The sequence below is a fragment of the Oryctolagus cuniculus genome, chromosome 4, assembly GCF_051225735.1.
Source record: "Oryctolagus cuniculus isolate XC-2025 breed Fujian yellow rabbit chromosome 4, ASM5122573v1, whole genome shotgun sequence".
Classification (NCBI taxonomy): domain Eukaryota; kingdom Metazoa; phylum Chordata; class Mammalia; order Lagomorpha; family Leporidae; genus Oryctolagus; species Oryctolagus cuniculus.
The window spans coordinates 7,367,004-7,391,576 of record NC_142870.1 but is presented as its reverse complement, the minus strand read 5'-3'; the positions used below and the strand labels follow the sequence as shown (position 1 = coordinate 7,391,576).

At 52.4% G+C, this 24,573-nt stretch overlaps 1 protein-coding gene across 2 annotated transcripts in view; it reads right to left on the bottom strand.

The window, feature by feature from the left end:
* Nucleotides 1-24,573, bottom strand: part of KCNJ6 (potassium inwardly rectifying channel subfamily J member 6) — a 269,639-nt gene that overhangs the window by 33,313 nt on the left and 211,753 nt on the right. The gene's annotated exons all lie outside the window — the stretch shown is intronic.

The window sequence follows — 24,573 nt, the reverse complement described above, 5'->3', positions numbered from 1 at the left end:
GACAAGGCCTCTGGGGCCCATCTTGGGGCGGCCACTGCTTCCTCTTGCCTGATGTCCGGCGAGGGAGGCGTGCCTGGAAGAAGGTCTCTCCTGGACCGCGCGACCGCCCTGTGTTGCACGGGATTTCTTCAGACGCAGGAGACTGGCTACAAGACGACGTCTCTGAAGTTCACTCTGCAGCACAAAGCGAGCCTGGAAGAAAAATCCTATTTGCAGACAAAGAAGGAGGCCGCGCTGCAAATGTGGCTTCCGGGTGGCAGGGGACACCAGCGTGGTGGTGACAGGCCCGGAGAAGGCCCCTTCCCAGAGACTCCAGGTGCTTGGGTTTTAAGAGCAGGTTAAAGGGTCCCTGGAACCAGCATCCTGCTCCTCCTGGCCTCTTTCTGTCTCCTCCCCCCTCCCCCCAACCCAGCCCCTTTTCTTTGCTCACTGCAGACAATGCTGCTCAGCCCAGGGGACTTCGCGACCACTGTCTCTTTAAGAGCCTGTTTTCCTTGCTCAGTGTGTTTGCTTGCGTGCAGGACAAGGAAGGGGAAGATCAAAGCCTGGCAGGATGGCGGAAAGGAGCCAGGACCCCAAATGATTAGAGAGAAGGAGATGTGGTCATGTTCTGGTGTGCGGAGCCCAGAGGGCCTGGGAAGGGCGAATCTCGCCTCACTCCTCAGCGGCTTGGCGGTCCCAGCCTTGGGCCAAGCGCTCTTCCTGATGGGCCACGAAGGGGAGCAGCTCCTTGGGTAAGCGGGGGAGACATGGAGACTTCTGCAGGATGGGAGTTTGCTGCTTGCCGTACCGTGTGTGCTGAGCCAGGAGTGACTTCCCTGGCTGGCCTGAGATCACAGTGGGCGTTCCTTCCACGGGATGCTGACCTGGACGGAGGAGGATGGCCCCCGTCATTGCCTCCCCTCAGCAGAGGAGCCAGGCTCCCGCGACAGACAAGAGGTGCTGCCGTTTATTTTATCCCTGGGGGTGTATGTTCCAAGACCCCGGCGATGCCTGCAGCTGTGGGTATAACCGAACCCTACAGACTATGAGCCCGTTAGACACTGGAGGGACTTCAACAAGTGTGTAGGGAAAATGGATTTAAAAGATAAGTTTACTTCGATGCAGAATGTTTTTTGAAATCTGTGCGTAGTCTTCCCATACTGTGCATTTCCCGTGAATTATTTGAAGGCCCTCATATGCATGGATTTCAAAAAATTTTTGTTCTGAAATACACTTTCAATTTCAGTTTCCATGACCTTCCTGAAGTCCCCTGTCCACAGCTGCGGTGACATTCAGCTGAACCACTGTGCTCGGTAGGCGATGAGCCACAGCCACGTACCAGCGCTCCTGGCAAAGTGCATTCGCACCCTCTTAGGGTGAGAACACTCCATTTGCCGCTGGCCGCTGGTGGACTGGGGTCACCAGGAACCCCGCTCTTGGGCTTTAGGTAGGAAAGGTTTACTGACCCCAAGCACTGTGACACCTGTGACAGTCTGTGTGCTCCCCCAGGCAGCTGCTGAGCCAGCAGGGGGCGGGCTGTGTGCACAGGCTCACACAGGTGAGCAGTGTCATTTGGCTTCTGTTTTCTGCCGGAGAGGACCGGGGAAATCAGGGAACAAAGCTGATGACCCCTGGAGCCGGCGGTGGAAAGCCGGGCTATTCTGTGAACGGGGTTGACGGCTGTCCAGTGGGCGAGCTGCATCGGAGGCCTTCGTCTAGCGCATCGGTCGAGGTGGGTGTCGTGGCACAGCAGGTTAGACCGCTGGGGGAGGCCCTGCATCCCGCATCACAGGGCCTGGCTTGCGCCCTACTCGCACCTCCTGCCTGCCTTCCTGCGCTTGTGTCCTGGGAGGCGGCTGATGATGGCTCAGGGCCTTGGGCCTCCGTCACCATGTGGGAGACCCAGACAGAGTTCCGGCTCCTGGCTTGGTTGACCCAGCCCCAGCTGTGTGTGTATTTGGGAAGGGAACCAGCAGGTGGAAGATCTCTCTGTCTCAGTCTCTGTCTCTCTGCCCTCTTGCTCTGCTTTTCAAGTGGGTAAAATAAATAAACATTATAAAAGTGTAAATGGTTAAAAACACAGCAAGAAAGCCAGGGAAAATGATTCTGTGTTAATAATTTAGGAATAGGAAAGACCTCTCTAAGTATAACAGTAAACTGAGATCTAAAAGAAAACATAGGAAGCTTCATTATATAAAATATTGCTGCAAATACAGTTTTGGAAAACTTTATTGTATAACTCTGTCAAGCCAATGGTTAAGAATGTTACGCTAGTTAGTTTTAATGACCTGTGATTACTTTAAAATTTACTGTATGTGGGTGAAATTTTCCATCTTCCCCTTCAGTTATTGTATATAGCTGTTGTCTGTATTCCTACCACAGTAGGGTCTTTTGGCTGTTTACTTGTTAAGCTTCTTATTTGGTGAAATATTAAAGCCTTTTCACTGAAATGCGATTTTAAAATATGTTATCTCAAAAACTAAAAAAAAAAAGAAATAAAGGGAGAAAGAAAGAGGGGGAGGAAGAAAGAGGGTTGGAGAGAGAGGAGGGAGGAAGAGAGAGGGGGAGGGAGAGAGGGGGGAGGGAGAGAGGGGGGAGGAAGAGAGGGGGGAGGAAGAGAGAGGGGGGAGGAAGAGAGGGGGGAGGAAGAGAGAGGGGGGAAGAGAGAGGGGGAGGGAGAGAGAGGGGGAGGAAGAGAGAGGGGGAGGAAGAGAGGGGGGAGGAAGAGAGAGGGGGGAGGAAGAGAGGGGGGAGGAAGAGAGGGGGGAGGAAGAGAGGGGGGAGGAAGAGAGAGGGGGAGGAAGAGAGGGGGGAGGAAGAGAGAGGGGGGGAAGAGAGAGGGGGAGGGAGAGAGAGGGGGAGGAAGAGAGAGGGGGAGGAAGAGAGGGGGGAGGAAGAGAGAGGGGGGAGGAAGAGAGGGGGGAGGAAGAGAGAGGGGGAGGAAGAGAGAGGGGGAGGAAGAGAGAGGGGGAGGGAGAGAGAGGGGGAGGAAGAGAGAGGGGGAGGAAGAGAGGGGGGAGGAAGAGAGAGGGGGAGGGAGAGAGAGGGGGAGGAAGAGAGAGGGGGAGGGAGAGAGAGGGGGGAGGAAGAGAGAGGGGGAGGGAGAGAGAGGGGGAGGAAGAGGGGGGGGAGGAAGAGAGAGGGGGAGGAAGAGAGAGGGGGGAGGAAGAGAGGGGGGAGGAAGAGAGAGGGGGAGGGAGAGAGGGGGGAGGAAGAGAGAGGGGGAGGGAGAGAGAGGGGGAGGAAGAGAGGGGGAGGAAGAGAGAGGGGGAGGGAGAGAGAGGGGGAGGAAGAGAGAGGGGGAGGAAGAGAGGGGGAGGAAGAGAGAGGGTTGGAGAGAGAGGAGGGAGGAGGTTGGGGGAAGGGAGAAGGGTGTATCATCACTTTCTTAGAATCATATCTACAAATCGCATTGAATCTGTTAAAAACTAATTAAAATTAAAAATATATTAAAAATTAAATAAAAATATATCGCAGGGAAAAGATAAACAAAGAAATCCATGAGGCAAAAGACAAACTGAAAAATACTTGCAAAACATATAACCGACCAAGGGTTAACTTCCTTTAAATAAAGCAAACCCTTCCAAACCCATTCAAAAAGGTGAAAATCCCTTAGAAACAAGGGCGAAGAACAGAAAAAGAAAAGTGAACTTAACATAGGAAAACATTGGCAGATTGATTTTTAAAAAGTAAATGCATGAGCAAACATTCTAAGAAACATAGATGACATTCAGTTTACACGGATTCTGCTGGCAAGATCCGTGAGTTGCTCCCATCCAATGAGGGGCGATTGTGAGAGCACAGGCCAGCTCGCCCCCTGGAGGCAGGACTGTGCATCAGCACAGCCCCGTGTAGGGCAGCTTGGCGCAGTTTCTAACAGCCCAGTTACCTGCACTGAAAGCCCATCGAAGTCCCTTTGTAAGCATCGGTCCTGTGCTAACCCAAGAGGTTCACTGCTTTGCTATTTATAACAGGATAAAAGTATAAGCTCCCTGAAAGAGTTTCCAATAGAGGACTGGTTATAGAAGTTATCCTATAGCCATAAAGCGAACATCACTGCTTAAACACAGTGTGGGAAGGGGTTAATAATTTAGAAGAGCAATGGACCATGGGTGAGAAGCCGGTCGCCATTTTTGTAGCAAGGCGTGGATGTGTCCTAGTGCCTGCACCTGAACAAAGGCGTTCACGGGGCTGCGACCCCTGGGCCTGCCCAGCAGAGAGGCGGGAGGTATCCCCCACCCTCTACTCTCTGCTGCTGCTTGGCGGTCTGATCACGGGCAGGTCTTACTTTGAATGTGACAACTTCAGACTTCACACGCGCAACAGGAGCGCTGGCTCTGGGCTGTCTTCCCGCTCCCCCCTAGACGTCGCTGCCTTAGACAGAAGCGGATGAAGGGGGATCCATCGCCTTAAGCCTACAGTCAGGGGCCGGCCACCTGCGGAGGAAAAGTGCTGCACCTGGGGTTTCTAACCCGAGACCCCACACGAGTTCACTCCCACGCAAGGCACCCGATGGGGACACACGAGCAGGCAGGGACTCGTGCATCACAGCCCTGACAGGGAAGGGGTGGAGGAATACGAGCGAGTGAGCAAGAGAAGGGGTGGAGGAATATGAGCGAGTGAGCGAGAGACACTCTGCCAACAGAGCTTGTTTCTGAGAACGAGGCCCAGGGCCCCGGGGCTGTGGCCAAGGCTGCCGCAGGTCTGCGCACTGCCCACCTGTGCACACACCTCCTAGCAGTTAGGAGCTGTCAGTGCAGGTTCACCCCACGGAGTCTGCACCCAAGGCTCCCGGAAGGGGCAGGTGGCAGGAGCCTCAGTGCTACATAATGACAGTCGATGGAATCAAAATAGAGTCTCTTGTGTCAACTCTAACAAACAGGCAAACAAGAGGAATAAACCAGGCGGTTATGAACCACTGGGCTTTGTGCACAATTGCCGGATGCAAGGAGCCCTCCTAACCTTCTACAAAACTCTCTGCTCAGCCTCAGATGGGCACCGTCCTTGGTGTCAGCCCTTGTAAGCCAGGTGTGATTGTTTCACACAGCTCGGGCAACTGTCTTCATTTCACTTCTAGAAACTTCCCCGGCCTCCACACCCTTGGAGGCACCCATGGTTTACTAAGGCACAGGTGTGGTTTCCATCGCAATGTTGTGCTGCGCCCACGTCAATCAATATCCTTAGTCTTTGGAGAATCCCTCTCTGGTGGTCCCCAAGCCCTGAGGGGTCCACAGGTGATGGGCTGGGGTCGGAACAGCCTGGCAGGAGCCTCCGAACTTGGGTCTCCTGCGCCTGGCTACCCTACCCAAGAAATCAGCCATGGGATTCTATGCCCCAGGAAGAATGTTCCAGGCGAGGGAGGGTTGTCCCTTTAAGTTGCAGTTCAGGTCAGCACACCCACGCCAGCTTTCTGGGTTGTGGCAGACGCTTGCCCTGGTAGCAGACGGACCTGTGTGGAGTGTAGCCTGCTGCTGTTTCCTTGCCATCGGGCTGGAACCTCGAAGGTTCTGCCCTTCCGGGCCGACCTCTTATCGCAAGGTGGCTAGGAGCGTCGGCTTCTCTAGTAAGTGCTTCCGGACAGCCGCAGCATGCTTGGGCTGCTTTTCCTTTGATTTCTGGCTTGGGTTTTTCTCTCTCCCTGTTGGGCTAGCCTCTTGCTGCTTCCTGTTTTAGCAAAAACTGTCTCTTCCCTTTAGCTGCTGCTTCCAGTCTGCTCTGGTCTGGGCATGCAGTCAGCTGAGCTTGTTAGGGTTTCTTAGTAGAAATACACACCAAAGAAGACACAGGCCGTGCTCCGCCTCCTTTCAGGCTTAGGAGCTGCGTTGCCACGCGTGACATTCCACACGTGCACGTGCGGCTTCTTTGGTGGCTGCTGCATCTCGCCCCTCAGTTGGGGGTTTTTACTTGAATCCCAGGGTCTAGATGGATAAAGTGGCTATGCAAACAAATGCCAGGCGGTCACAAAGTTCCTGTTCTGTTGACAGCGACTTCGATAGTCCTGGATAGCTGAGCTGTTCCAGCCACTGGGTCCCACCACTGAAGCCGGACGGAAGGCATCCCCCGGGCTGGCCTGTCTCAGCTGCACAGCACAGGAGTGAGCACCGGAGGTCTCACCAGCCCTTCGTTCAGCCGATGGCTCAAAGGGTGTGGCAGACGGGGCTTTTATTTTTCTCCCTTCTTAGAAGGACAATTCTAGGGCTAAAGTGCTCCCGCAAATTTGAATTCTTTTTTTTTTTAAGATTTATTTATTTGAAAGTCAGAGTTATACAGAGAGAGAAGGAGAGGCAGAGAGAGAGAGAGAGAGAGAGAGAGAGAGAGGTCTTCCATCCGCTGGTTCATTCCCCAGTTGGCTGCAACGGCCGGAACTGGGCCGATCTGAAGCCAGGAGCCAGGAGCTTCCTTGGGGTCTTCAAAGTGGGTGCAGGGGCCCAAGGACTTGGGCCATCTTCCACTGCTTTCCCAGGCTATAGTGGAGAGCTGGATTGGAAATGGAGCAGCTAGGACTCAAACCAGTGCCCATATGGGATGCACTTTACCTGCTACGCCACTGTGCCAGCCCCTGGATTCAAATTCTATGTGACAAGATTCCCAGCTCATTTTGTTCAGATTTCGCCTACAAAAGTAGCATTTCCAGCTATCCAGCAGGCTAGCACTTTCTGACTTGACCTGTTTCGGTGTTTGAACCCTCGGTCCTCGTAGAGGTGAGCCGCAACTCTGAGTACTAGAAGCATCCTAATATTTCAAAAGCAACCCTTTCAGACAGCGGCTGTGATGCAAACAGATGCATTCAATGCACTTTTACTTGGGACCAAATAACTTTTTTTTTTTGCGATATTTCACTGTATAATTAAAAAAAATTCTGTTACCCTCCACTGACTCCCCGTTTATTTCAAGCGATTTTCAATGTGGTTGGACTCTAACACACTTTGATAGTTTCTTGGGTTTGTTGCAGTGGAATTTAATACATGGATTGAAAAGCACTGAGCGGCACCCATTCCTCATCTAACGTCCGTGTTTCTGTGGCTTCTCCCTTTACGTGCTTTTTCTTTCAGGATCATTTCCATGGAGCAGCGTAAGCAGGGTGAACTGTGTCTAAATCTGGCTGTTAAGGAGATAGAAGAGCAAACACAATCCCTTAAGCTGCGCCAACCCCAAGTCCCACGTTCCCGTGCTGTACAAGGAGTGCCTCTGTCCCCGAGCCCTGTTTTAGCAGTCACATTGGGAAAATCATGGGAATGTGGGGACCAGCAAGTCTGGTTCTAAGCAGTGGACCTGACAGCTGAGGGGTCATCTATAAGTTGATGGAAAATGCGTGCATGTCTACAATCAACTTATCATTGACAGAGGAGCTAAAGCCAATCCCTAGGTCAGGGACAGTCTCTTCAACAAATGGTGCAGGAAAAACTGGATCTCCATGTGCAGAAGTGTGAAGCAAGACCTCTACCTTATACCCTATACAAAAATCCACTCAACATGGATCAAAGACCTAAATCTATGACACGATACCGTCAAATTATTAGAAAAAGTTGGGGAAATCCTGCAAGACATTGGCATAGGCAGAGTTCTTGGAAAAGACCCCAGAGGTACAGGCAGTCAAAGCCAAAATTGTCAAATGGGATTATATCAAATTGAGAAGCTTCTGCACTGCGAACAAAACACTCAGGAAAACGAAGAGGCAACCGACAGAATGAGAGAAAATATTTGTAAATTATGCAACTGATAAAGGATTAATATCCAGAATATATAAAGAGATCAAGAAACTCAACAACAAAACAAACAATCCAGTTAAGAAATGGACAAATGACTTAACAGGCATTTTTCGAAAGAGAAAATCCAAATGGCCAAGTGACACATGAAAATATGCTCAGGATCACCAGCCATCAGGGAAATGCAAATCAAAACCACAATGAGGTTTCACTTCACCCCAGTTAGAATGGCTTTCATACAGAAATTAACAAACAACAAATACTGGCAAAGACGTAAGGGAAAAAGTATCCTAATCCATTGTTGGTGGGAATGTAAACTGGTACAGACACTGTGGAAGACAGTATAAGATACCTCAGAAATCTGAATATAGACCTACCACATGACCTAGCCATCCCACTCCTAGGAATTTACCCAATGAAATGAAATCAGCATGTGAAAGAGTTATCTGTACCTCCATGTTTATTGCTGTGCAACTCACAATAGCTAAGTTCTGGAATCAACCCAAATGTCCACTAATTGAAACTGGATAAAGAAATTATGGGATATGTACACTATGGAATACTACACAGTGGTAAAAAAATGAAATCCTGTCATTTGCAACAAACATTTGGATGCATCTGGAAAACATTATACTTAGTGAAATAAGCCAGTCCACAGAAGACAAATACCATATGTTCTCAATGATCTGCGGTAGCTAACAGAACACCTGAAAGGTAATCTATAGAAGTGAAATTGACACTTTGAGATGCAATGACTTTGAACAGCCCTTGTCTTGAATGTTGAGGAATAGTTTTTTTTCCATACTATTTGTTGAACTCTCTACTTAGTATAGAGTTAATCACATGTGGACAAAATTAATTGAAAATAAATCTTAGTTAAAAAATAAAAATGGGAATAGGAGAGGGAGGAGGAAGAAGGGTGGGAAGGTGGGTACAGTGGAAAGAATCACTGTGCTCCTAAAGTTGTATTTATGAAATGCATGAAGTTTGTATACCTTAAATAAAAGGTTTCTGGGTTAAGAAAATTAAAAAAGGTAAAAAAGGAGAAGGAAGGAAAAGGCTAGAAAACTTGGGCACAGGAATGTCGAATACTGTTCACAAGACGGAACTTCTTTCGTCCTCCCACTCCGTGAAACACCCCATCAAGTATGACTTGATCAATATTGTCATGTAAGAACACAGATTTCTTAAAGCTGTAGTTAGCAGGAGCATTTTAATAAAGTTCCCTTACAAATATTTACCCGCCGATCGGCGGTCTGTGTTCCCCTGGAGGTTTCAGTGAGATGCGTCACAGTGCACATGGTCTGGAGGAAAAGCCAGGGTGTGGCTGTGGCGGGGCGCCCAGTCAGCAGAAGTCCTGTGGTGCTGTGTTCCTGAAGATGGCTGACTGGGGACTGAGGTTGCACAAAGGAAATGAGAGGAATATCGGACCACACGCGGTATCTTCCCTCTTCCTTACAGACCTGAATTCCAGCCTGGGACTCCTGGACTGCATCGTTCTGCCCGGGGAGACCCTTCCTCACGTCGGTGGCTCCTGTGTGCACCCCCTGCCTGTCCTGTGTGCCTGTGGGGTCTGCACAGCCGTCGGGTCACTCTTTGTGCCCAGAGTGACCACAGTCTTGCCCTTTTAGGAGAAAGCATCCCTGAGCTGAGCAGAAGGTGGGGATGTCAGAGAACAGAAACCCAATTCCACCGCGTTGTGTTCTAGATGAACAAACCAAAGCTCAGATACTGAACTGGTTTGCCCAGAGAAACACACTAAGTTACGACATAGCAGATTTTTTTTTCCATTCAGGAGCTAATTATTATTTTAAATTTAATTTAAATGATAAAAATTGTACGTATCTGTAGAACACTGTGCTGATTCATTACATGTATACCGCGTGTAGTGCTCAAACAAGTGTACACATGTATCTCTCTCCTCAAATGTTTATAATTTATGATGGAAGCCGGCGCCGTGGCTCAATAGGCTAATCCTCCACCTTGCGGCGCCGGCACACCGGGTTCTAGTCCCGGTTGGGGTGCCGGATTCTGTCCCGGTTGCCCCTCTTCCAGGCCAGCTCTCTGCTATGGCCAGGGAGTGCAGTGGAGGATGGCCCAGGTGCTTGGGCCCTGCACCCCATGGGAGACCAGGAAAAGCACCTGGATCCTGGCTCCTGCCATCGGATCAGCACGGTGCGCCGGCTGCAGCGGCGGCCATTGGAGGGTGAACCAACGGCAAAGGAAGACCTTTTTCTCTGTCTTTCTCTCTCACTGTCCACTCTGCCTGTCAAAAATAAAAAAAAAAAATAATTTATGATGAAAACATCAAAAATCCTCCTAGCTTTCTTAAAAAGGCATAAAAAAGAAAATTCATGCAAAAAAGTATGCATGGATTTAAAATTTTTTTTTTTGCACAAAAGTAAGCTTATCTTTGAATTCAGCTTTCACAGGCCTTTTTTTTTTTTTGACAGGCAGAGTTAGAGAGAGAGAGAGAGAGAGAGAGAAAGGTCTTCCTTCTGTTGGTTCACCCCCCAAATGACTGCAATGGCCAGCGCACTACGCCGATCCAAAACCAGGAGCCAGGAGCTTCCTCCTGGTATCCCATGCGGGTGTAGGGCCCAAGCACCTGGGTCATCCTTCACTGCCTTCCTGGGCCACAGCAGAGAACTGGACTGGAAGAGGAGCAACTGGGACAGAATCCAGTGTCCCAACCGGGACTAGAACCCAGGGTGCCAGTGACGCAGGCGGAGGATTAGCCTAGTGAGCCACGGCGCCGGCCTGTCAGTGCTTTTGAAGTAGCTCATGTCCCATTCAGGTGCCTCTGACAGGACGCTGGGCCCCATGGCTGTGAAACACAGAGCGTAGACCCTGCGTCTGCAGTGAATCAGGAAGGTGGCAGAGCACTGAGGATTCACTTTCGAAGATACGCAGAGAACTGACAACCTGACTTTCTCTCCGAAACCAAATGTTCCCACTGAGATCGCAAATCACCCAGCAACATGCCAAGAACCATCCAGTGAGCCCGAATTGCTAAAGCCACTTTCCTCAAATAAAGGACTATTTTCAGTTAGAGTAAAAGGATTGGATTAGGAATTTTAAGTTCTATTTTTAACCTGGAGACAAAGAAGGGACAGCTTTCCTTACAAGTGTTCATTTGGGTTGTAAACGGGCACAAAGAAATGCATTCCACAAGGCAGCATCTGTGACCAGACTTGCTAATGCCTGGCTAAGCCTCTGATGCGCCACTTTGCTTTCCAGCTTTCCCACAAAGGGTTAATGGGTAGAGAGAAGCATCCCTGGGATATGCGCTATTTGAAAGCAGGAAATGAATAACACAAATTCCATTTGGAAATCGATCAGGTGATCTGTTTAAATGTCATGATTTTTCTTTCTGAGATAGTTGGTACCAACTGCCATCTGGGCATTTTCTTGCGACTTGGAGGTAGACTTGCTGGTTTGCGTGTAACCAAAGCAATGGTTCCCTCAACGACCAGTGAGCAGGGGTACCAATCCTGTCACCTCTTGATTAATGTTGTCATTTGGGGGATGGGGTTTCAACTTCCTTCCCGACAAGGAGGGTCCCCTGGGCTGCCTGAGCTGGGGAGTGAAGGCCAGAATCCGGGGAAGCACTGGGAAATCAGAGCTGTGGGCTTGGGCAGGGTGGGCTGCGTGGGTCTGGAGATGCCAGGAGAGGGGCAGGACGACCGAGCACCCTGGGGTCTCTCCAGGGAACAGAAGCGTGTCCCTGAGAGCCGGAAGCCCTCAGACAGCTGTAGGCAGGGGCTGTGGGGAGGGAGGGTGACCCAACACAGCGAATGATTCAAGCAGATTCAATATGTGATTTGGAGGCGAAAGCAGAGCAGCACCGGGTGAGCCTCAGAACAGAGCTCTCCAGAACTGCAGACTTACGCTGTGTCTGTCGGGGGGCATGAAAGGTCCAGAACCTTCCAGAAGAAGGAATCTGAGCTGGGGGACAGCCTTGATGTCCCTGGACTCCAGCTCCAGATACCCGATCGCCCTCAGCATTTTCCTGAAGGTACTTGCTGCTGCCGCGAAGACGCGGCCCCTGTTGTGTGTTCACAGCAGCACAGTCGCTCCACCACCCTCACCCATACCCTTGACGTCTTAGCATTTGCTTTTCAGTACCCTCTGACTGTGGAAGAAAGAGCCAGTTTTCACATACATGAATTTAGTGTTTTAGATAAAGCACCGTCCATATGGCATCTGCTACAAAACATCAGGGTTCTGTGAAGTATTGCAGACTGCAGACCCCTAGTGCTGTGGACACGTTGTGTCCCTTTGTTGCGTGCTCTGATTTGGTCCACAATGGATAGAAGCAGCCTGCAAAGCTTTATGGACTGCACTGTGTCTCCCCTCCCCCAGAGGAAATCAGTTGCTAAGCCAAAGTCCACTTATTCTCAGTGCTATGCCATGGAGACATTTCCGGGATGAGTTTGCAACAAGATGGCCCTGGGGGTGTCCACACCTCCTTCTAGCAGAAACAGGGCCGCTTTCGCAGGCTGATTGTTATCACACAGTCCGAGGAAGCCTGCGGTGGGCTTCTAAGGGTGAGGTTGCTCTCTGTTCTTGGCTGTCAAAGCTGGATTTCAGATTCTGTGGAAGAAAGTAGGAGTCCAGTGACTGCATGGAGGCTCCCACACACGTTTCCATGCCGGACCAGCTTTCTGATAAATGCTGGAGGTGACGAGTTTTGAGATTTCTTGCTGACAATTTCTGGAGGGTAATGTTTTTGAGTCACGCACTTCACAGAGGCACACTTAGCCTGTGGAGCTGTCTAGAACTGACCTTGTTTGCAAGCATGAAAGTCTGCTCACACACTAAGGTGCAGATCTTGGCTTCTAAAGATCACTCTCTACTGAAAGGAGCCTCTTTGGAGAAATGCCTCGTCCCAGGAAAGTTCAAGGTGAGCCTGTAGCAGTTTTGTTTGTGATGGAAAGGAAGGAAGATTTCAAAATGTGGTGCTAGGGAAATGTTCAAAAGACGTTGCTTGAAGGGGTCCCACTGGCCAAATCTGGGATGCTTTGAGCACCACAAATAATGGCAGCTCATTATATATATGACAGCCCATTGTATAGAATAAGAATCAATGAGTCCATACTGAGGGAGGTAGACAGAGAGAAGAGAGAATCAGTAGGACACATGGCTGGACGGATCAGTTAGACGGGTGGATAGAGGACAGATACATAGATAGAGAAATGAAGGAGGTGGAAAAGTTCTTCCTTACAGTTGAAAGCCAGCCCAGAAATGATGCAAGGGTCATGCAATTGGAAGGTGCCCATTTGGTAGCCACCCTCAGAATAACTGACACAGGCTTCAATCAACAGATGTTAAAATGCAAGTCTGAGGAGGAACAGGATGCTGACATGAGATCAAACCATCTGTAAGTGAAAACCAATGGCTACCGTGAAGGACCTGGCCGAGGCCCCCTGCCCCAGTCATGGGAGTGGACATCACGCCGACTGGGAAGAGAACTGACATCTCGTGCCTCCTGATTCAATGCCCTTGGAACAACACAGCTTCCTGTTACATTCTTGCCCCAAACACATGACCTGAGTCTCATCATGAGGAACCATAAGAAAAACTCAAGCTGAGGGAAATTTTACAAAATAACTGGCCTGTGCTTCAAAAAAGTCAATGAAATACAGATGTCATGAGAGAAAAAGAGGAGCTCTACGAGATAATAGGAGATTAAAAGTCGTGAGAACAATGTGAGAACTGGGATTTCCTTTGACCACAAGGGAACATTGGCAAGATCCGACTCATGTCTGTAGATAAGAGAATAGCATTATGTCCACATTAATTTTCTGATTTTGCTAACTGCACCGTGGTTTTGTAGACTACTTTCATTTTTCCTTAATATACACTGCAGAATTGAAGGTGAAGGTGGCGGCATGCCTATATACTACTTTCAAATGATTGAAGAAAAGTGTCAACAAATAGATAAAAAGGTGTCCACACATGTCTACATCTGAGTCTATAGCCAGAGAAGGATGGTGCCACTGTGGTGAAATATGGGGAAATCCTTTGTCACTGTGCCCTGGCTCCTGATGTAGTGTGGCAGGCAGGATCAACTGGATGATCTTCAGTGAGCTGAGCATGTTATGTTCCCATGTAGGACTTGCTTGTCAAATGGCCATCAGTGAAGGCTGTCAGGTTTGGATGGACAGGGGCAGATCAGGATGCTGCCTGAGAGGTCCCCTAAAGCAGTGTCCCTGTGGTCTTCCTGTGTTCTGCCTGGACTCAGAGGAGGAAAGAGAGGAGTCCACACTCACAGGCACTGACCACCTCCCTGGAGAGGTGTTGCTGTCCCAGGGAGAGAGGGCAGCAGAGGAGGAGCTGGTCGGTGTCACGTGTGCTGGGCAGAGCCCAGGGCCAGAGCAGAGCTCAGGACTTGCGTGAGTCCCCATGCAGGAGGCGGTGCCTGCTTGCGGCTTCCGGGGTGCGGAGAATTCAGATTGGCTGGGGGAAAGCAGCCCCGGGAGGCGGCATGGGAAAGACAGAGAACACAAGTAGGGCAGGAGAGAGCCTGAGAGTCGCCGATGTGTGTTTCCAGGAAGAACCCGTCCAGGGAGGGAATGGTTGCTTTAGGAAATGTCACACGTATCACTGGTGTGCAAGTTTCTTACAATCAGCCCCCTGCGTGATCCTGCGGTTAGAGGCAAACACAGCCACGGCACATCCTCAGGGCTTTGTGAACAGCTCCCGCCTGCCGTATGATCGGGGTGTAAATAGTGTCATTTGGGGGTCCTGGTGACACTGCTGCCTGTGCCATTGGAGGCACTGCCGATCAGTCTGGTCAGGAATGCCTCTGAGCGACCGCGTCCCATGGCCTCCTGACAGAAGGCTCGGCGGTGTTGTGTGGGTGTGCATCAACAGCAGGTGGAGTCTGGTGACCGCTGATTGCCGTAGGTTACACGTCACCCCTGAGCAAACAGGCTGAGGCACAGCTGGGTTTGGTGAAGAAAGGCTCTTTTGGACATTCAGAATAAATGATGTTGTGGGAAGAACAGGGAGACAGAGGAAGCCTTTTCCATTCCAAACAAAACAGAGCAAGTGACGAAGGAAATGAGAGCCGGTGCGAATCCCGGTTAAACGGTGCTCACGGTCCGTCTCCTCTGTCTGCTGACAGCGGTTCTGTTGACCGGTGGACACCTGCCTTGGGAGCCAAGTGCCACTGTGGCCCTCCCGGAGGCAGGAAACCCCTGCTCCCCGTAATGTTCTCCTTCAGGGAGAAAGCCCACGCCAAGGGTGGATGCAAACCACGTCCCCTCAGCCTGGTCTGAGCTGCTTTTGTGGCCTGCTGCGGGCACTGGCGGTGACGAGGGGTCCCCGGGGGCCCACTCCCCACCTACAGTGCCCCCTTCACGGGCATCACCTGTCTGATGCCCTATGGTAATTTGATTTTATGTCAGACTCATTGACAAGAACACGGGAGAGTGATAAACGGCTTTGACATTTTTAAGCAGTTGAAAGAAATCCAGGGCAGAATCATACTTCACGACGCGGGAAAAGCGATAATATGACCATAAGTGAAACCATATTGGGACGCAGCCAGTCACCTGTAGCGACGTGGCAGAGACTGAAACACGGACACCTGGCCCGTTACCGAAACAGCATCAGCTCCAAGCAGGGCAGGGCCCCGTCTGCTTGATCTTTGATCCAGGTGGGAGAAAGTTCTGGAAAACGCTCCCCTGCCGCCAGGGCACACCTTGCCTGGAAAGGCCTCCCCGCAGCCTCTGTGGTGGGGGCTGAGCGGGCAGTGCCCACATCCCCTCTACGCCTCCATGATGACCGCAGCAGGGCGTGGTTGTGGAGCCACACACTCTTCTGTTCGCGGTCAAGGACTCACCCTTCCCTGTGCTTTGCTCTTGGCTGAGAGCCCAGCTCCTTCCTCTGCACAGAGCAGGGGCTTTGCGAGGGAAAGCAGCTGGCACTGGGGACTCTCTGTGCCCGTCACGAGGCGGGACAGCTGCCCTCGAGTGCAGGATCCAGGGAAGAATCTCGGCTGGGGGCGGGTGTTGCGGTGCAGGGGGCTACACCGCTGCCCACGACGCCAGCCAGGATTCCACACCAGGGCCCCCACTGAGTCCCTGCTGCTCTGCTTCTGATCCAGCCTCCTGCTAGTGTACCTGGGAAGGCAGCAGAGGATGGCCCAAGTGCTTGGACCCCTGTCACTCATGGGGGACCCAGATGGAGTTCTTGGCTCCTGGCTTCAGCCCCAGGAGTAAACCAGTGGATGGAAGATCTCTCTCTCTCTCTCTCTCTCTGTCTCTCTCTGTGTCTCTCTGTCTTTCTCCCTCTATCACTTTGCCTTTCAAATAGATAATTCTTGTTGGAGACCACTGCGTGGCCTGAACTCTGCCAAAAGCCCTCTTGGCTGAGCTGCAAAGGTGACTGACCAGGCTGTGGTCTGTGGGACTGGCAATCGAAGCCAGGTAGTGTTTGGTGGGCAAGAATGTGTTTTCTTTTCTTTTTTAAAGATTTATTTATATACTTGAAAGACAGAGTTACAGAGAGGCAGAGGCAGAGAGAGAGAGAGAGAGAGAGAGAGAGAGAGAGGTCTTCCATCTGCTGGTTCACTCCCCAATTGGCTGCTACAGCTGGAATTGGGCCAATTTAAAGCTAGGAGCCAGGAGCTTCCTCTGGGTGTCTCTTACATGGGTGTAGGGTCCAAGGACTTGGGCCATCTTCTTCCACTTTCCCAGGCCACAGCAGAGAGCTGGATTGGAAGAGAAGCAGCCGGGACTTGAACAGGCGCTCATATGGGCAGGCTGCAGCTTTACCTGCTACGCCACAGCGCCGGCCCCAAGAATTTGTTTTCTTTAGTATAGTATAGTCAATATTGCGGTTACCAGTCTTTGAGTAATCCTGTAAACCTGTGGTTTCCTACACTTATCATTCCTTGTTTTCCTGTGCTTAGACTTCCTTGTTACGAGACCCTGTTTCTGTAGAACTGCACACTGCTTACGATGAATCGATCACATCGCTGCTGATAATAAAACCGGGAAGAACCTGATGTCGGGGCCTCTGCCATCGTCTTTGGTCTTTGAGAGGGAGCCCCACCCCCCGCTTCCCTGCAGGGCACCCCTAAGTCTGAGTCTGCTTCTTCCTTCTGTGCCACGCCTTCCTCTTTCCGCTCAGCCCGATGCCTGCTGCGCTGGCCACGGCAGCATCTCCCTCTCTTTCTGTTTTTGAGTCTCTGCTGGCCAAGACTCACTTTTAAAGAGGGGACAGAAGGTCCCCACTGGGGGACCCTGGGACAAGTCTGCATCTCAGTTCTCTGCTTTCTGTCTCCTCTGTCTACACTGGGTGGGGTCCGTGAGATGGGTGCTGCCCTCTTTTTCTGGGGTGGTGGTCGGGGGACCCTAGAGAATGAACAAGGAGCCTAGTGTGTTTATTTTTAGAAACGACTCGGCGGGCTTCCCAGGGAGGCCGGATGTTGCCCTCGCTCCTGGTAGAGCCCGCGTGAAAGGCGCCGGGAGCCGAGGAAACCCTCCAGGGAGTCTAAAAACAGATCAAGGGAGGCCAGATCGTGTGGCAGAAAAGCATTTATCTGTTCATCTCACTTATTGAGCCAGATTGTGCTCCTGCTGGGAACAGAAGAACGAACAAATTTAAAAAGGCATCATCTTTGTCCTCAAAAATGCAGTGTGCTGGGGACACCCACGTGGGACCGGAACCCACGAGACGTCGTGGAGAGTTGCAGAAACGAGGCAGAAGCAGAGGGAGTGACCCCGCCTGGGTCAGTGGCTGGGATGGCCCAGGGGCCAGGATTTGGCCATGGAGCAAACGGAGACGGTGTCCTAGGCCAAGATGGCGCCAGGGCACAGGTGCGGCGGGAGGAGAGGTGGCTGTTTTATGTTCAGGGACCCTGGCAGCAGGATGCATAGCAGCCTGGAGAGGTGGCAACAGGGCTGGCTTTTGTTCCTGAACTCCTCAGAGCCCCCTGGGTGTGTTTGCGTCTACTCTGACATCTGTGGGGAGGGCCACAGCAAGAGGCTGGTGAGATACCCAAGGGGAGAGCGTATGGTGGCATGAACCAGCTTGGTGGTCACAGTGTTGCAGGGGAGAGGATGTCTGGACACTAGAGACAGGCACAAGACAGAATGGGTAAACTCAGCAAGGGCTACCATATACAGCTGCACAGGTTGTACACTGCACAACACCCTGCATCTAAGGGGTACAGATTTGCATAGTTAATACATGAGTTTCCCAGCAGATGGCAGTAGAGTGTCTCAAGGACTAACAGCTTTTATTCACAAGGAGCAGTATGGGCAGGCAGCAGCCTAGGTGTCCCGGAATAGCGGAGCTGCAGAACACGCGGGAGGGAACAGTGCAAGGTGTCAGCCAGGTTTCTGATGTGGACAACAGGGCCATGAGCCGCTGCATGCATCCGGGCGTAGGTTACAGGAGAGGGCACACCCCTGAGCTTAGCCACCCTGATGGAGACCTCGGGAACAGGGAGCTGCCTGGGTCTGCAGCTCAGAGGCGTGGGCTGCACCTGTGCTGCCTGAGGCAGGGCGGGCTGCTGTGAGAGGAAGTGTGGAAGAGAAGTGGTGGGGGGCAGGACAGAGCCTGCAGTAGCCACCGGGAGTTAAACAGCAGGTGGAGGAAGGGGGCCTTGCGATTAAGAGGTGGCTTGGGGCCATTCCTGGGCTCCGAAGGCAGTGGTTCAGGCTGACAGGGGTCGGGTGCTTTGTTCGCCCAGCGGGGACTGTCCTGGGTCCCAGGGCACAGCAGGGAGCGCCGGGCACCAGGCCACTGCGCTCATGGAGCTCACGTGTAGCTGTTGCCAGCTCAACTGAGCTGTCACCAACGCCACCCGAGTGACATCCGTGTGCTCAGTACCTAAACCCTGGTGGCTGCAGAAGTGGGAGTGCACAGGCTGGCAGCAGGGACCCTGGAGGCCACGCGGGGACGCTGGATTTTCCCAGTGCGGTGGGGGTCCCGGGAGTCTGGAGACCAGGAAAGTGATTTGCTGTGACCTCCGTTTGATTCAGAGTGCTCGGGCTGTTGTGCCCCGAATGGATTTTTACAGACTGGTGGTTGCAGGATGTGGGGAAGCCCAGTGCCGACCCGAGATGGACACACTGAGCAGTAACTTCCCTAGGACTGTCCCAGGGAGGGGACCAGACCAAGCGGGGATGACGCTGCAGGTTGTGAACTGAGCCGCTGCGTGGCTGATGGTGACGTTTAGGGACGCGGGGACGATGGGGAGGGGAGTAGCCGAGGGTGCTGGGAAATCTCTCCTGTCTGCTCTGGGCGTGCCAGCCGCACACGCCGGCGAGCATCTCGGGAAAGAGACCACACATGCAGCTGGGCCTCTGAGAGCGCGGCTCATGGGGAGACGAGACAGGAGTCAGGTAGCCGGTGTCGCTGCAGTAAATAAAGCCCAGGGCCAGCCTGGCTCGTGGAGAGGGAAAACTGGGACCAGGCTTCCGGAAGGCGCTGTCACTGAGGTCGGAGGGACAGCAGGGGTCAGGATGAAGACATCGGGGAGGGAGGCAGTGGTCAGCGGCTGACGCAGAGGCCAGGAGGCCGGAATGGGAGTGGACTCTGGAGCAGGGGTGTGCACGCTGTTGTGGGCGGTGGTTGTGGGGCGGAAGGCAGGAAGTGGGAAGGCAGGAAGTGTGAAGGCAGGAAGTGGCTGTGGGGATGATGGTCACTTCCTTCCAGAAGTCATAGGAGAAGAAGAGTTGAGAAACGGACAGCGCCGTAGGAGGACATGGAACCCAGAGACGCACCGCTTCGTTTGCGCCTATTGGTTCTTTAAGAGAGTGGAAGTCAGGCATTTTCGGTGAAAATGAATTATTAGGGGTGACAATGTTTGAATAGGCTGAGGGGGTGGGATCCAGAGGTGGCCCCGGCTGGAAGCAGGTTCCACGGTGCCGTGGGGAGGGGCAGAGATGGCCGTTCCAAGATGCGTGTGCTGTGGTTGGATCACTTCTATTTCTCCCCAGTGAGAGACCAGGTTGCTGTGCAGGGGGTGGGCGGGGCTGGAGGACTGGGGAGAAGAAAGTGGACATCTTGGGTTGGTGGGGGCGGGGAGATGGACAATGAAGTATTTACATCTGAGGGCACGCCCCTTGCTCCTTCTGTGGTTCCCTTTCACCCTGAGAAGAGACCCTGGGGCATCTGGCGAGTGCCCTCCCAAGGCAGGTGCACACGAGGTCCTTTCTGGTCCCTCTCTCCTGGGCCACCACCTCTCGCACATCAGGAGACGCTCGCTTGCACCTGCTGAGCCTGCTTGAGTCTGCACCGGAGGGCAGAGGTGTCCCTGTGCCCTTGTACCTTTCAGTGTGGCAGGGGAGGGCTCCTGGCTTTGCTGGCACAAAACTCCCAGCGCACGTAGTGAGCCTCGCCAGCGTCAGGGGTGACGAGGATCCCCCGCCAAGCCCACGCCGGGCCTCAGTGCTGGAAACCGTCTGGTCGGTTGGTGGCCAGTCAAGCTGCCTTCTTTTTCATGTGAAATCACCACTCAGTTGTTGTCGGCTCAATGAACTTGACCTCTTTCTCCGCCTGTGGTGGCCTAGGGTCCACAGGCCGGGCTGAACGTGCGGAAGTCCCTTTGGGTGGACATGAGACGGACGCTGGGAGGAACCGGGGCAGCGTTTGGGAGTCTTTTTTGCCCCTGGCTGGGCCTCCCCCCCATCCTCATAGCGATGGTGGCCCAGCCCTACCGCCGCTCCTCTGGAGACAGTAATTAAAGATGCAGGCCTTTCAGACTATAGGTTTGTGAGTTGCATCAGACACCCTCAGCTGAAGGTCGCTGTGAACATAGCGTCTCAGACTCCCTCCTCGCACCGCGTCTCCTTGAAGTTCCCTACCGCGTGCTCTTGGATGTCACTGCCCATCGATCAGCCCCTCTCCCATCCGTCAGCTTGTACAGATTTCTGTCAACATTTGCTTACATAAAATATGCTTGAGAAAATGTAAGAGGAAACATGTTTACTTGGCAGATGAGCAATTAAGATTTTCAAGGATGGCTTCAGTGAGTGGACCACCATCCTCATCCTCATCAACCTCCCTCCTCCTCCATAAAGGGTCTTGCTGGACTTTTTCAGCAGGGTTTAATTAGGCTGCTCAAAGCCTCAATCGCTTTATTACACTGCTTTCCAGCAGAGAGCGCTGTCAAAAGCTGTCAAAATTGATTCTTCCCTTTCCATGTTAAACTTTGTTTTTATTTTTTTTCACCCCCTGTAAGCTGGCCGCTTGGTTGCACGTTGGGCTGTGCTGGCACCGGCAAATGTTGGATGGGGCTGGCCCAGAGCTTCGGCTGGCACAGTGACCCTACGGCACTGAGCTGGGCGGATCTGGAGAGCGCGAGCCAGTGGGATGCCCCTTCGGGAGACTCACTGCCAATGGTTACGCAGGAGTGGCCACCCTTGCTGGCCTTCTGCAGTCAGGCAAGGCCAGCGTGGTGGGGAAGCCGAGGCCACAGTCACAGAGCCACAGCTGCCACTGTGGTCCTGAACTTGGCTCTAGAACCACAACTTTGGAGATGCCCAAGCGGGTCTGTGTAGAAGGCTCTGGGGGGTGGATGGATGGTGGAGTGGGCAGCCCTGGGGCTGTGTCCTGGCTTTCCCACTTCACCAGTGGGGTGACCTTGGGCAGCTGCCCGCGTCCCCAACCCCCTACCCAAGAGCCAACAAACGAGGAACGCACCTCTCAGAATCGTTTCGAGGACAGAAAGTGGCCCATGCAAAACATCTGATGAAGCCACGGGCATCCGGTAGGCACAAGCGAGTGACAGCTGGACATTCATGGGATCTCAGACGCCCTCTCTAACTCTTCTGAGCACTTACACGGGGAGATGGAGGATTTGCTCGTATCATCACATGGAATCATTTTGTAGCTACAAGTGTCACTCGCACCTTGCAGCGATTTTGGTGACATTGAGGAATGTGATGTGTCCAACCACAGGGACAATCAGCAGAATCTGAACCCAGCCCGTCTGACCTCAGAGCCTTAACCAGGGAAGCGAGAACTCCGAGAAGAGGGTTCAGGCTCCGGGAAGCAGCTGGCTACAAACCCACCTCCGGGAGAGGCTTCTGTGCTCAGCAGTGTATACCAGCCGGCTTGGCAAGCTGTTAATGCGACATTTTATAGCAGGCAAGGTGGGCTACATTGTACCGTGGTGACAAACCCAAGTGTCTGTGGCTTAACCCGACATGAGTTGTCTTTCAGCCGTGCTCCGTGTCCCCAGTGACTCGGCAGGGGGCCTACTCTTCAAAGCCAACCAAGAATCCGGTACCGCAGAGGCTTCTCTGTGACGTGTGTTTCCATGACAACCCTAGCCGTGGAAACGGAACGTCACACACTGGCTCGCAGAGTTCCCACCAGGGTGGATCCTCATCACTTGGGTATGCGGTGATGGGACTGTCAAATACCGAGGCCCTAATCAGCAGGAGCAGAAATGAGGCCCTACTGTGCGCGTGGCAGGATAGCAGGCAGGCATTTTGGGTGAACACGTGAATGACCACCACTGTATTTCCCCAGCCCATGGCGAGCAGGCACTGCGGGATGATTTGCTGAGACTCGCAGGTGGTGAGCAGAGGCGAGCTGGCTGCTGCTTCTCCTTTTCCCGTCATCACGGGGATGGCATGTCCTACCTAACGGCTGCCCCTGAAGGCTGCATCCTGGAGCAAACAGGAGGTGACCTGTCATGTCAATGAAGACGGAACCCTGCTGCTGTCACCCCTGCCATTGCTTGTGTCAGATGCATAACCCAGCTCAGGCAGGCAGACAGGGCAGCGCCAGGGTTTGCTTTGTAAGAGAACAATGGAATTTCCCACAGAGAAAGGCACACTCTCTGCCACGCTTTGCTGAGTCTGTCTCCACTTATGCAAATAAATATCCTTTAGTTACCGGCACGAAAGTGCATTTTCTACATTGTTGCATCAGCGGATACCTCAGGGTTCCTATGAAATATCCAGGAGGAAGCTGGGAACACACAAATCCCTTCTTCAATGCAAACGGTGGCTCTCCTCTGCGTGGAAGCGTCGTCTGGGCAGTGTGGGGGTGACCTACATTCCTGTCCACTTTGGCAGAAACTGAGGGATGAAACGTTGCTCTCTGTAGGCGTGCACAAGCCTCTCTGGATCCAGTGGTGCTCATTAATTCAGATCCCGTTGATTGATATTCATGCTAGGTCGCTGGGACAGAGGCCAGGCTGTGTTTGTGCACTGCATGCACGGGCACCCCCCAGGCCACATTTGCCGCTGCAGTGACTCCCAGGGGATTTGCTTGTCATGCTGTAGGGGCACCAGCTGCAAGCTCTCTGAGGACGATGGAACCACTCCCGGGGGCCAGCCCTTAACACATACCTGACTTCCCGTGCCTGCACAACTTTGTTCTGTTTGTCTTTCACCTGTGTAGCCCACGGTGGGACCTACATGGTCTGCACTCATGGATTTAGGAGGCTGCAATGGTGCCTGTGTGGTAGGGACCAATACCGTTCCCGTGGCAAAGTTGGCGAGACGGATTTGAAGGGAGGTTATGTGAGCCAGTGAGTGGGGCGACGGTGCTTTGAACCTGGTGCTGTACATGACACGGAGAAACATGGGGAAGCCGGGCTGTAGCTGGGAGAGCTCGCTTGTGAAAAAGCAGCTTATTAACGATCTACTGTCACAAGCAAGTGTGTGGGTGTGTAGGACAGAGGGACGAGGGCCTGGGTAACTGGAGTAGCAGCACGTCTGGATGCTGAGCTGTGTAACAGGTGTGTGTGTGTGTGTGCCTGTGTGTGTGTGTGTATACATGTGTGAACAATTTACAAGGTTCTTCCCAAAGCTCTTCTTCCAACCACTAGAAATTGTCAGGCCCACCTGCCCCTCGATAACCTGCTGTCAGCTCTCTTATTGAAGGCTCAAAGAAATCACAAAACTCTTTTTATTGAAAGGTTTGCTAATGAGAAGTGTCACACTATTTGGCACCCATTTCCTAATCCAAATGGTGCTTTTTAAAAAAGATTTATCTATTTACTTGAAAGTCAGAGTTACACACAGAGAGAGAGGTCTTCCATCTGCTGGTTCACTCCCCAACTGGCCGCAATGCCTGGAGCTGCACCAGTCTGAAGCCAGGAGCCAGGAACTTCTCCCGGGTCTCCCACATGGGTGCAGGAGCCCAAGGACTTGGCCATCTTCTGCTGGTTTCCCAGGCCACAGCTGGATTGGAAGTGGAGCGGCTGGGACCTGAACCTGTGCCCAAATGGGATACTAGCACTGCAGGCAGTGGCTTTACCAGCTACGCCACAGCGCCGGCCTCAAAATGGTACTGTTTCTCTCCAAGATAATGGTTATTGACTTAGGGTATGGATCAGGGCCGACGTGGATCCTAGTCCAGTTTTGCCTTAGGTTTGAATTCTGTATTCTAGAAGACATGGGTCTTCAAAAAATTCATGGGCTGGCGCCGTGGCTCACTAGGCTAATCCTCCGCCTGTGGCGCTGGCACCCTGGGTTCTAGTCCCAGTTGGATGCCGGATTCTGTCCTGGTTGCTCCTCTTCCAGGCCAGCTCTCTGCTGTGGCCCGGGAGTGCAATGGAGGATGGCCCAGGTCCTTGGACCCTGCACTTGCATGGGAGACCAGGAGAAGCACCTGGCTCCTGGCTTCGGATCAGTGTAGCGCGCCGGCCAATGGTGGCCATTTGGGGGGTGAACCAATGGAAGGAAGACCTTTCTTTCTGTCTGTCTCTCTCTCACTAACTCTGCCTGTCCAAAAAAAAATTCGTGGAAAATGTGTATTACGAAAAGCTGTGCATGCATTTTGAAATCTGTCTTGCACCCAAATCCTCTTAAATTCCATTTCTCCACCAACTTGTGAAAATGTCCTCATCCATACATGACCATCACCGACTTCCTCCCAGCACCTTTCAGTGGCTGATCCT